This window comes from Aythya ferina, assembly GCF_964211825.1.
Source record: "Aythya ferina genome assembly, chromosome: 5".
NCBI lineage: Eukaryota > Metazoa > Chordata > Aves > Anseriformes > Anatidae > Aythya > Aythya ferina.
This window is the reverse complement of record NC_140301.1, coordinates 29,715,181-29,727,475: the sequence shown is the minus strand read 5'-3', so window position 1 is coordinate 29,727,475 and position 12,295 is coordinate 29,715,181. Positions and strand designations below refer to the sequence as shown.

Genomic DNA, 12,295 nt, shown 5'->3' with positions numbered 1-12,295 from the left:
GCAGCACAGTGCCCCAAGTCCTTTTCTTTCTCCGTGTAAAAAACTGACCGTGAAAGACCACACAACCAGGCACACCGCCTATCCTATCCGAGCATTCTTATCGGATAGGAACAGTAAAGACTGAATTCATAGCTCAGTTTTAAGTAAGAATTAATTAAAACTCTTAAGCTGTGCTCAGGTCAATATGCTCGCATGTTTACTAACAGTTTCCACAGGAAACCTCACCTTGCTGCTGCAAGCAAGTAGCTGCACTACAAAGACAGCGTTCTGGCCACGTTTTCCAGTGATGCTGTAAAGGAAGCTAGTCATTCTGGAGAGAGGCATGATTCAAATTTAACAAACTCGACAAATTTAAGCAGTTAGCTTCCTCTATACTGAGCTGTGCAGATTCTTCTCCCCCCTCCCTTCAAACAGATCTTCAATTCTTACCTCATTTTAAGCTAGAATCAGACATCTTTGAACCCTTCTTTTTCTTAACACTCAGGGAAAAAGAGATGGAAAAACAGAAGATACGGTTCACAGATCACACGGCTTCAGCTACAGTATTTAAACACAATTACAAAATTCTCCTTTTTCAGTATTGTTATCTACCAAAGCATACATATCAACCATGCTTATTCTGGATGCTTTGACACCACCTTAAAGGAAGCTCATCCTTCTGCCAGAAGTCTTTTCATTCTCCACATCAGAACAACCAACAACTGTAAGCCAAACAACATTACAACATTTACAGTTCCTCCAACTCTGAAACCAGCTTCTTACATCTAAATAGTCACTGGTCTAACAAGTATCCTCCACCCCAGCTCCCCTAAGGTTCACATCACTACCCTCCAACCTGTTCCAAACAAGTAAATGATCAAAATGTGATTTACCTGAAATCTGTTAGCTCTCCATTCTACCCACTATTTATCCAAGTTTTACCCTTGTTAACTCTAATTACGTCTTCCTATTAAGAGAAAATGAAAGACGAAATAGGGATTTGATCTACAAATTCCTTCTTCATCCTCTCCATAATTTCTCTCCCTACACCCATTTGTGAGGCCAGTCTTTTTTTAGCCCAAAGTCACTTAATCACTTGCCCCAAGACCCTGAAGAAACTTGTCACCTAAAGTAAGACTACATCATAGCTGGGATTATTTGGCAACTACCATATATAGCTCTTTTATATATATATTTTTATATATATATATATATATATATATATATATATATATACAGCACAAGTTTTCAAGAAAAATAAGGAAGAGCAAAAGTCTCCCTCATCCAACACTTCAGGTATTTTCTATCTCTGCACATTTTGTACTTTTTCAGGAGGCAGCATTTACCTTGCTTATGATTTTTTTTTCATGTGGCCAGTTTTGCAAAACTGCTAAGTAGTTGTTCTCAATAAGACTGACATATTTCCCCCCAATTTTCAGGAGAGATGCATTATCTGTAGTTAAAGAGCATGTTCACAACATTTGCAATCTTGCCCTTGGCAGGCAGAAAGTTGTTGGTAGTTTGAGGTAAGTCATTACTCTTAAAATCCAAGAACAAAAGATACTTTGGCTATGCAAGAATGGAAAGCCTCAGTTCAGCTGCTGAGGTATGTATGTAAGCTCTGACTTACAGACTAAAAAACTAAGATTTAATGAAGCCAGCAATCAGCAGATAATGACTAACTTCTGTTAAAATAACAGTGATGAGCACCCTCTGCAGCATTTAATTACTACTTATTACCATACCTTTGTCTCACTCAAGATGTTCTTTAAATTACTAACAAATTTGAAAGTCTTTACTACATCAACAGTACATATACAAATGATTAAATCTGAAAAATACAGCACTGTTGCACGTTCATGCCCAATTTTAATGCTGTTGTTTAGAGTCAGAATAACCTATTCTCTGGTTTCTGAACGTATCTAGCATATTAATCAACCTTGTGTTTTTTTTTCTGGGTGAAAGCAAAAGTAAACTATTATCATAGTTTATTTGAAACAAAAAAGTCCTGACAATTTTAACATATATATATATACACGATATATAGCTCTATAGATCTAGGCTTTGCCTAGATAGGGCAGCAACTGTATAGCAAGGCAAGAATTAACTTACGGCTCCCAAATTATTCCATGGAGCTTCTCATATAGTTACAATTGCAGAATGAAAGTGTCTGTCTTGGGAAGTTCTCCAGAAGATCAGCAGCCATTCATTTCCCTGTACAGACATGCTCTAAAAACCCACAGAACTCAAAATCCCAGAGAGGCCCTTCCAATTCAGCAAGAATGGCACGTTTTGAGATTATACTGCCATTTGCCGTGTTTGTATTTACCAAAGGCATCCTAACGAGGATTCCCCTCACAGTCTTTCTGTATGGCAATGAGATGAACAGTACGAAATTCAGGACATGATGGGAATTTCCAGTGTTAAGTCAAGTACACGGCAGCGACTACCCTGTAGGATGCTGCAGAAATCAACCGGGGGGGTGAATGTTAAAACAGCCCAGCTTCCTGTCAGCACGGCCTTCCTCAACAACTGCAAAGGAAGGGAAAGAGTGAAGAAAAACACATCCAAGGGAAGCCCAACTAAGTAAATAGCTTTTACATAAGTATCGCCTTTCTGTTCTCACTTCTAAATATTTGCGTTAGCAAAAGTTGAGGGAAAGCATCAGGTTTCCCTCTTTATTCAGGCTGCTGTCGGATCAATACAGTGGAGTCTATTGAACTGCTTTATTATGATTCATGCAACAAGCTGTTAAATACATTTGCAAAGTAAAAGATCACTGCCAGTGTCACATCATTCATAAAGATAAGATTATTTTTAAAGACACAGGAATGTTCAAGAATAACTTCCTTCTGCAGAGCTGCACATTCCTTCAGCATGGACCGAAGGCACAAAATGCAAATTCACCCTTTCCAACTTGCAAAGGATCGACAGATTGGTGGAAGTCTCAGCTGCATCCAGCAGACACAGGGAAGGCCTTCCAAGGCTCACCTGGTGGGGCCTATTTGGCACATGCAACAGTATTCCCCCCAAAATAGCGTCAAACATTTTAGCTCTTAAAAATAGTATTGGTAATTCAGAAAGCAAAAATAAAAGCATTGACTACAAAGACAACAAGATTTTTAAAGGAGTTCAGAGATAAGAAACTGCAACAGCTTTTGAGTGACAGCCATGTGTTTAAGCCAGCAGTTTCTCATCTTCCATTCTTTTTCTGTACCACCCCCCCACAAAGTGTAGACAAAGCCACGTTAGACTTGAATAATGTGACCAAAAAATCATTTTTGCCAGAAAAATTCACATGCAAGAGTAAGTTTGTGCTACAGTCCTGCCAGAAGACAAATGCTGAAGGTGCATATGTTTCCTCTTACACCATCTTCTTGCAGGGAAATAAATAAATAAATAAGCTCCCTTTCTCAACTGCTCACAGATAAAGGAAATCAGGTTTCCTGCCGCGGGTTTGCTACCTGAGCCAACACCAGCGAAGTGTGATCAACCCACACCAATGCAGTGCTGCGGCCTGAGCAGGAGACACAAAACGCGCTGGATACCAAAGTAAAACTGTTTTACATTAGTCAAAAAAAAAAAAAAGATGTATATATATATGCTGTGAAGATTTTGTCAGTTTTTCAGAACAGTTTAAACTGCATCTACATGAGCACCTCTAAGAGCTGCTGGAGGCCTCGGCCACCACCACTCGGCAGCGCAGAACCACAGCAGGGCCCAAGGTGGGGGCCCAGCTCATGCCCCAGCTCCTGCTTGGACAGGGCTGATCCCACACCACGAGTTGCTCACAGATGTGTCCTGACACAGTTTTGAGTCTCCAAGGATGGAGATTCACCGAGGCCTCTCTAGGACAGTATGGTCATTGTTTAACGATCCCCTGAATTTCTATTTTTTAAATGGTTGTTTTGGTGTGCATGAACTAGATTTCTTCTAGATGATGCCAAACTAGAAATCCCACCCCACCACCCTGAAGATCACCAAATGTGGTGAACTCCACCAAGAACAGGGGAAAAGTTGTAAAACGGAAAATTATAACCTCTTGTAAAAGACCATTCACCATGAACCTGCACCGAACGCTTCACATGGCTGTGTGAGGTACAACAATGATTTGTAGCAAGAAGTAAGACCAGTATCTTATAATAAAGCCAAAAAAGGCAATATGAAAATGTAATTTCCATTATTTCAGAAAGTCTCAAGAGTAACATAAAAATGTTCTGCAGACTATGCAACTTCTGGTTAAGTCAGCAAATGCAGATGTTTGAAAGTCTCTGTTAACTCCTCACAGAGTGCTGCTTGCACTGCCACCAGAACACCTGAGATAAGTATCAGAGCCACCGGCACGCACGAAGTCCTGCTACCACAGCAGTCTCACAGATATTATCTGCCACTATCAAAAGTTCTGCCTTAATGCTGTTCCACATCACCTCAGCATACAGTAAGCCTGTTGTTTGCATCCAAAGCTCATAGGACAATTGTGATGCTCGGAGAGAGGAGAGCAAGCACCTCAGCTGGTGAAATGACACCAGCCAAGCACCTTACAGGTAACTGGTGTCTGTCAAGCAGGCGACAGGGCAGCTTTTCTCTCAGTTGTGCTCAATTTCTGACCCACGCTGTACAGCAGCCTGGAATAAGATGGTTTTCTGCTGGTTTTGGCTAGTTGAAGCTTTTAATCCACTGGGAACACCATCAATTAAGGACAGACAAAATGATTCCACTAAGACAAAGGCAAAAGTTCAACATCAGCACATTTGTCTCACAGCAGCAATAAAAGACAGCTGAAAATTAGCATTTTGAGTTTAGGAGTTGTTACCTCAAAAGATAAACAACAAAACTGAAATGAACACCACCTAGAGGTTTCTCAGCAGTGAAGGTAAACCATAAGGAATCCCCAACAACCTAGCTTCAAAAACAACTGCACCCTATACGCCAGCAGTTTATGTAAATTTTGACAAATTTGTGAACTAAAAATTGGTCTTCAAAAACACTTCACACATTTTTAATAACATCCACCTGAAGAAAGCGTTCCTCCCCTTCCACAGGATCCGAGGCCAAAGGCAAGGGAGCATTAACAAGACTCAAACCGCCTCTCAGGCCTAAGCATCAACCACAGCTATCAATAACTCTTCCTTTCGCACTATATTTTCACAAAACTCATATTCAGTGAAGTTATTCTACACAGCCACACGTTTTTCAGAAACCTGACGTCTCTCTCCAACACAGACATCCACGTGCTGCACAAGGAACGAGCTGCTATGATTAAGTCAGCAGAGAGATGAAGCCACGACTGGTTTTGATCCCACTAATCAAACACGGGCTTGCAAGAGAGGATCCACGTATGGATTCAGAGCTCTGAAAACACTCAATGATCACACAATTCAGCAGCTATCAAGCTCAGGAAAAGTGTTATGTTGCCACGCTCAAATGAAGTGCTCTTTAAAGCATGCTTCCATAAAGAAAACAAAGCCTTGTAAACGCTCAGTCTCACTTCGCACTTCACATAAAAGGCATGCGGTAGAATCTAAATCAAGCAACCCGCCCAGCAAACTGGTGCCACAGGATTTAAAATAAATAGACTGCGGCAGTGCCGTAATTTAAGTTTACATCTAAGAAGATGGACTTCTAAAGCCATTTTATCTGCGGTTTAATGTTCAAAATCAGTAAAATAATTGTGCAGTTTCAGTGCCTCTGCAAGTCCTAGAGTTTCCCGAAGTTCGGGGTGCAGAACTACCACCAGAGCAAACACAAACTGCTGCAGATCATGTTCACCTCGCACTGCCAGCTGCTCGAGGGTCAAGAATCAGAGCTAGTCAAAACCACAAGATTATTGTCACTTGTCTCCCCAGTGGCCATACTCTGTAGCTTTACAACCCTGCCCTCAGTTAACCATTGCTGGTAAGGCTCCAATCCCAGACAATGCCGACTGTTTCCCATTAAACGATCTCTCAACTCTCACACAGCCACAAAATCCCACTTAAAAAAACATCCAGCCTGATGGCCCTCATTCAAACATTAAACCAAACTCAGTGAAATATAAAGCTCAGACTATTTAGAGGTTGCTATTTAGAGGAATGCACTTCAAATCATGCCACTGAAGTCGCATCTCCCTGGAAACAGAAAACACAGAATATAACAATTTTTGCCCTAACTCACAGAAAGATACTTAGCACGTGGTTAATTTTATGTGCTAAAACGCTTGAAGGCCTGACCTAGCCCATTTTAGAATATCCTTGTACACACTGATAAATAAGTGACCACACTTACTAGTGCTGCATTTCTGCTGTAACTTATTAACAAGAAGTTAAACCAACAGGTTACAGAATTCTCTCAAAATAAAAAAAAAATAGTGAAAAAATTTTCTAGAGATGATGTAAACTAATCCCACCTCGATACCAAGGAGTGCAGCAGAAAGCAACCTCACCTCAACCGTGGCACAAGAACAGCGGCAGCTCAGCCCACGCCAGCACAAACCTTACCGCCCCTCTTGGACTGGGAGAAAAGGCATTCCCACAACAGTGAGTGAAACAAAAACCTGAAAGATGAATAACAAACTAAAAGCAGAGATACGAAAGGATATGAAGAGGCAGTAAAATCATGCCTTACTGGCTCCTTAATATCTAAATAAAGGAGTTGCTGAGGAAAAAAAGCAATCTAAACGAGGCCAGGAAAGCCAAGGAAACAACAGATCCAACCAGTCTGCCAACGAGCCAACTCATAGGGTCAATGAGACTAAGTTTAGAAAACTCTGACAACATCAACATAAGGGAAACCAACGTGTGTGACTGAAACTCGGATGAGGGCAGAAGCTCCGCTGGTTTACCCCATGGGGTATCCAGGATTTCCACCCGGCAGCAGTAAGAACTCCATAGCTCGCAGCTACCCCTGGCTGAAGGGATTAAACTACTGCTATGGAGAAAAGTCCTCCTTTTTCTTCTCCACAATGGACATGCCACAAAATAGACAGAGGAATAGAAAAGAAACTCAAGTGGGTTTCAGCCCTCTCTCTTACTCGCCTACCTCTCATTCTCCCAACATATTTCCAAACCTGTTTTCCATAACAGAAGGAACGTGATCTTACTAAAAAACAAAATAACTAATAGGAGTACTTTATGTTCTTAACATTGGCTAATTTCAGTTTTGTTCTCCTTTCTTAGTAAAATAACATGTTCATGGCAGAACTGAAGTTCTGAAATACACGGGAAAAAGTAAGGGATACATTTGAGATGCATTTACAAAATTGAGAGGGCAATAAGAGCTACATCAGAATGATAAGCCCTAAAGGCAGCAGCAGAATGCTATAACCATGATGAAACAACTCTCCTTGAAAACCTGAAGGGGGGGAGGAAACACAAGGGAAGCCACATTTGGACATGTTTTTTAAAACAACAACTATCCAGAAGTTAATCCCAAACCTTAAAATAACATTTCCGAGAAAAAAAAAAAAAAAAAACTCTTCAAACCTAGAACCAAGTATGCATGAGCGAAGTGGCAGTCAGACACTTGATTACAGAAAAAGCAGATCGTGGATTACACGTTCCCGTGCTGAATTTTTATTCCTCATTGCAGCTCCACCCTCGCCTAGCTGCGTGCCAGTGCCTACCACTACACCTGCCGGCCTTTTTAGTCAGCCCACGTTCTGCAGTCCGACAACACAATTGGAGCTGACGTCCCATTTCGCCTCTGCCTTCATGATCTAAGAGGCTCTCCGAACCACAACTGAGAGCTAAGTATGCCTATCCCAAGCAGTAATTCTGAAACTAAGCATTATATTAGCATCACTAACACCTTCATAATACACTGTTGAGCAACTAAGTGCACAGCTTTTAATCAACTGTCCATAAATAAACCCTGTTAAAACCGGGGGGAGACCTTCTGTTCCCAGTTACAATTAAATAAAAATCAATTAAAAGGAGAGATCATATTTACATAAGACATTCAATCATGAAACTTCAACTTTACCTGAACCAAGCACACGTGTTTTCATAAGCAAGAAAAAAAAAAACTCAAGTTCCCACAGTGTTTCTGGATTAATAACTGCTGTGACGTCTGATGGCCTAAGGCACGAAACCGTGACAGTGAAGCAACTCATAAATCTCTCCCTGCCATTACAATTGTCACCAAATTCTACCTCGGCCCTTTCACCTTTCTCTCCCACCTCTCCAGCAGCAGGGAAACAGAGGCTAGTTTGGGGATCCCTTCCAAATAAATAACGAATGAAGTCCAGATCAGAGAAGATACAGACGCATATCATCCAAAATACAGATGCACATCATCCAGCTAGTACTTACAGGGACAACGCGGACAACAAAACCTGTTGTTTATGCAGAAATAGGATGTTTTGCCTTGCACAAAACCAGCTTACACCTTAAATTGAAGGCAGGTGATGCTGAATTCCTGTAGTTCCCGACAACGAGAGCCTGGATCGGAGCTCCAGCAGGCCGGCTGTGCTCCCCAAAGCACACACCAGGCTGTGCTCCGGCAGGGTATGCGATGTGCCACCCAGCTCCGCACACCACCCGGCTCGGGGTGCCCAGCTCCGGGGCGCGCTCCAGGCTTCGTGAGCACCGCACCGCTCCAGCACTGCGTGCCGGCCACCTCCCGAGCAGCGCATCGCTGGGAAACCCCGTCTCCCCCCCCCCAAAAAAAATACCTCCTTGTTTCTCCCCGGGTGCGAGCACGCCTCCCCCCTCCAGGCAGGCTGCTGCTGTAGCCAAGGTTACCCAAGGAGACCCTCCCCGAAGTTGCTGGGTTCCCGTTCCGCGGCGCTGCCCCCCGGCCCCGCACCGCCCCGCGCCGCTCCCGCAGGTGCGCGGCCGCCCCCCCGCACACGGCAGCACCGGCGAGCCGTAAAACGGGGGGGGAGAGCGCACCAAGCCGGCAGGGGACGGCTGCCCCCTTCTCCTCCGCCTCCCCTGCGGCTGCTCTGCCGGCTGCACCCCGCGAGGGGCTCCTGGAGCTTCTCCTGAGCCCCCCCAAAAATCTCTCCCCCCCCCCCCCCCCCAAAGCACCCAGCACGCCCCCGCCGCATTACCTAACTGCGAGCGGCACCGGGCGGCTCGGCACCGGCTCCAAGCGACGCCGAGGCGGCTGCACAACCCCCCCTCGCCGGCTATTTAAAAAAAAAAATAATTAAAAAAAAAAAAAAGTGGGGGGAAAAAAAAAAAAATTCAAAGTACAACTCCCCGCGCACAGGCAAGTTACTGGCCAAGTCCTGCGTGCAGCCGGGCGGAGGGGGGGTCCCTCCCTCTGCCCTCCCGTCCCGTCCCGTCGCTCACCCCCGAAGTTGCCGCGGACCGGGCTGGGCTCCGGCTCCGGGTCGGGGTCGGGGTCGGGCTCCGGCTCCGGCTCCGCGCGGCGCTCCCCGCCCGCGCCCGGGATGAGCTCAGCTCAGCCCCGCCGCACGCCGCCCGCCGCCCCGCTCCGCCCGCCCGCCGCAGCTCTCGCGAGAGGCGGGGAGGGAGAGGAGGGAGAGGCAGAGGCAGAGGGGCTGCCCCGCCGCCCGCCCCTGCGCGCTCCGGAGAGGCGGGGCGGGGGCGAGCGGCCCCCGCGCGTTGCTGAGGCAACGGCCCAAGCGCCGGGGCTGTGAGGCGGGGGTGAACCCCCCCTCCCCAGTCTGCCTTCTGGAAACATAAATACGTACAAAAGTTAAGCACCGTGCCCGGTTATTACACACACACACACTGTTCATAGTGACCTGTGTGTGTGTGAGGCTCCTCAGCTCCTGGTGACCAGGCTCCTCAGGGTGGGCCACTCTGGTGCAGGAGCTCTCTTGTCAACTTTCTGCGTTAGAATTGTGGTTTGGGTTTGTGTCGTTACATCAGATTCCAGCCTCCTGGAAACGTGTGGGAAGGAGGGCTGCTGATGCAAAGGAAGAACCTCCCAGCGCGATGCAGATAGCATTACATCAAGCTCTTTTACTGACTAATTAAACTGAATTCCCTCTCTAGATATCCAACAAATTAGTGACATGAAAAAAAAATGAGCATACATCTCCATCACCCCCTTTTTTCCTACATCACCTCTTTTTCCCCTGCTGCAGTGGCCAAAATTTTAAACAAAATCAGCTGGGGGGTAACCCTTTCTGGATATTCTGCTGGTCGTCATTACCGTCCTTGGCTGGACAGTACATTGACAATCGCAGCTAAACTGATGTAACCGAAGCTTTCCCCGAGCTGTCTCTGAAATTAGGACGCTCCAGAAATCGTCTCAGATTGGGGCTGGCTGCCTTCCAGCAGCATGCAACACGGCGACAGCAAGAGCGAGCGTGCTGTGGCGAGCAGCTGCTCCACCGCCGAGCTGGAGCTTCACCCACGGTCACTTTCCAGGAACGTTTGGACAGTCACGACCGACAGGATTTATGCACAGATCCACAGGATTTGCAAGCTTTCAGAAGATGTTCCTAATGGATCTTCAGTACTGATGTCTAAATACCACAGGGTGAGGTGCTCTAAAAGTACCTGGCTGGATATCCAAAGAGCAATCGCTCTCTTACGGGTTTTTCAGTTTGAGACTGTGACTCCAGCAGGTGTTACGGGGTCACAAAAACACTCCCTACCTCACCTTGCATAGTAGAAGGAATGTTCTAGAGGGATGAAATGATCCCAGTGCAGCTCTGGCATGGAAGAACAGGAGAGTTAGCTGTCCAGAATCATGATTAGGAACATTTTAGGTATTGAAATGCATTTATCGTGTATCACCCAGCTGAACAGCTAAGTGTATTTTACAGAAATTAAATAGTTTCTTAATGGCAGTTCTTCCAAAGGGAAGTTCAAACAGGCTTTCACTCTTCAGGTATATAAATACAGCAGAGCTGGATGTGACTATGGCATCATGGTGCACGATTACTCAGTTTGCCCTTATCAGAAGAATTCAGCTAGCGAAGCCATCACAGCAGTGCAAGCTGTTAATGAGGCTACTGCATTCCCAGATCCTCCACATGCTTCTGACGTGTCAGATCGTAAGATGTGGGAGATGCTCACCAGGGCCACAGAGGGAGGGAGAGGCTCTGACAGAAGGCACCAGCGCAGCTAACACGTTATCTGAGACTCGCCCCCGGTGGCGGCCCACACCCTTGGCTGAAGCACAGGGATAGGGCTGGGCCCAGCTCCCGGGCCCCTGTGGACTCTCCCTGAGTCCCAAGCCTAAAAGGTCGACATCCAGCCACGCAGGGCATCCTGGCATGGGGGCTGCTGTTTCGAGGCTCGGCCAAGCTGCTCTCCTTGCCATGTTCTGCCTGTGCACAGTGCCTAGAGCTGCAGTGAGGGGAGCAGCAATGCTCGCAAGCAACATGTGCTCTCACAGGTCTCGGGATAGCCTGAGCTGGTTTTCCTTAAGTGGAAATAAAAGCATGTTTGTGCCTTTGTAATTAAGTAATGCTAACTTGTTTCTTAGCGGGGAGAGGGATGAAGAATTTAGAGTTTGGCTCTTCCCCATGTAAGGACATGGTCAGAATAGCAAGTCTGGAACAGTTGGCTGTGTGGATACTTATCATGGAATAAGAAGGGGTTTATTCCAAAATAATTCCCATGACTCAATAATGCACAATTAATTCTAGAATAAAAGGACTCTCTTCCCTTTGATAGAGCACTTACACATAGGCCTCTGCTTGAATGGCTGTTGCAAAATGAATGAGGCACAGTCGTCGTTTCAGTTTCCCTGTGTAGACAAGCCCTAAGAGCCTTAAGAGTTTCTGAATGCTAATCCTTCTTCTGCCACTAATGTGTGTGTAACCTTAGGCAAGTCACTCCGTTTCTATTTTAATATTCTCATTTAGACGGAAAGGGAAAATGATAGTTATTTACCTCAGAGGAGTGAGGTGAGAGTAAATTAATTAACATTTATGTTGCTCTCTGAAGGTTTAGTGTTATGAAAGGGTAAGTAGTAGGACTGTTTCTGATTAGGGCTGGTCAGAGTTCCTGCAAGCACAGGGAAAATTTGACTAAGAATCTGAACCACCCTGAAACAAAATGCATTATTTATTCATTGATGAACAATGAACATGTGAAAATTTGTATACAGCGCACTCTTCCAAGAAGGAAAGCATTACAATTTGGATATACAATGTGCCAGAAAAACAGATGAGGTAATTCACATGTAGATCATTCACAAGAGCTCAAGACCAGTGAGTTTCAGGATATGGAAAAGGTCCACGTTCTCATTCATAGTCTCAGGAAGTTAGTGTATGTTGGGAAGGTTTTAGAGTATTTTCTAGCACTATTGGCCTGGGGCTTTTAGAGGATTCTCTCTAATATGGATCATTTCATTGATCCAGTTTACAGTACATAAATAGATACGCTGCCATAGCAAAGGACAATTT

The 12,295-nt window shown here is 45.2% G+C and overlaps 1 protein-coding gene across 5 annotated transcripts in view; it reads right to left on the bottom strand.

The window, feature by feature from the left end:
* SIPA1L1 (signal induced proliferation associated 1 like 1) overlaps positions 1-9,370 on the bottom strand; it is a 206,210-nt gene extending 196,840 nt beyond the window's left edge. For 3 of the 5 annotated variants that reach the window (XM_084519499.1, XM_084519498.1, XM_084519502.1), the window contains exon 1: positions 9,255-9,370. The gene's annotated coding sequence lies outside the window, so the exon portion shown is untranslated. Of the gene's footprint in view, positions 1-9,010; positions 9,057-9,254 lie in introns of those variants that run through there. The other 2 variants (XM_084519501.1, XM_084519500.1) reach the window with 1 other exon arrangement.
* Between the last annotated feature and the right edge of the window lie 2,925 nt (positions 9,371-12,295).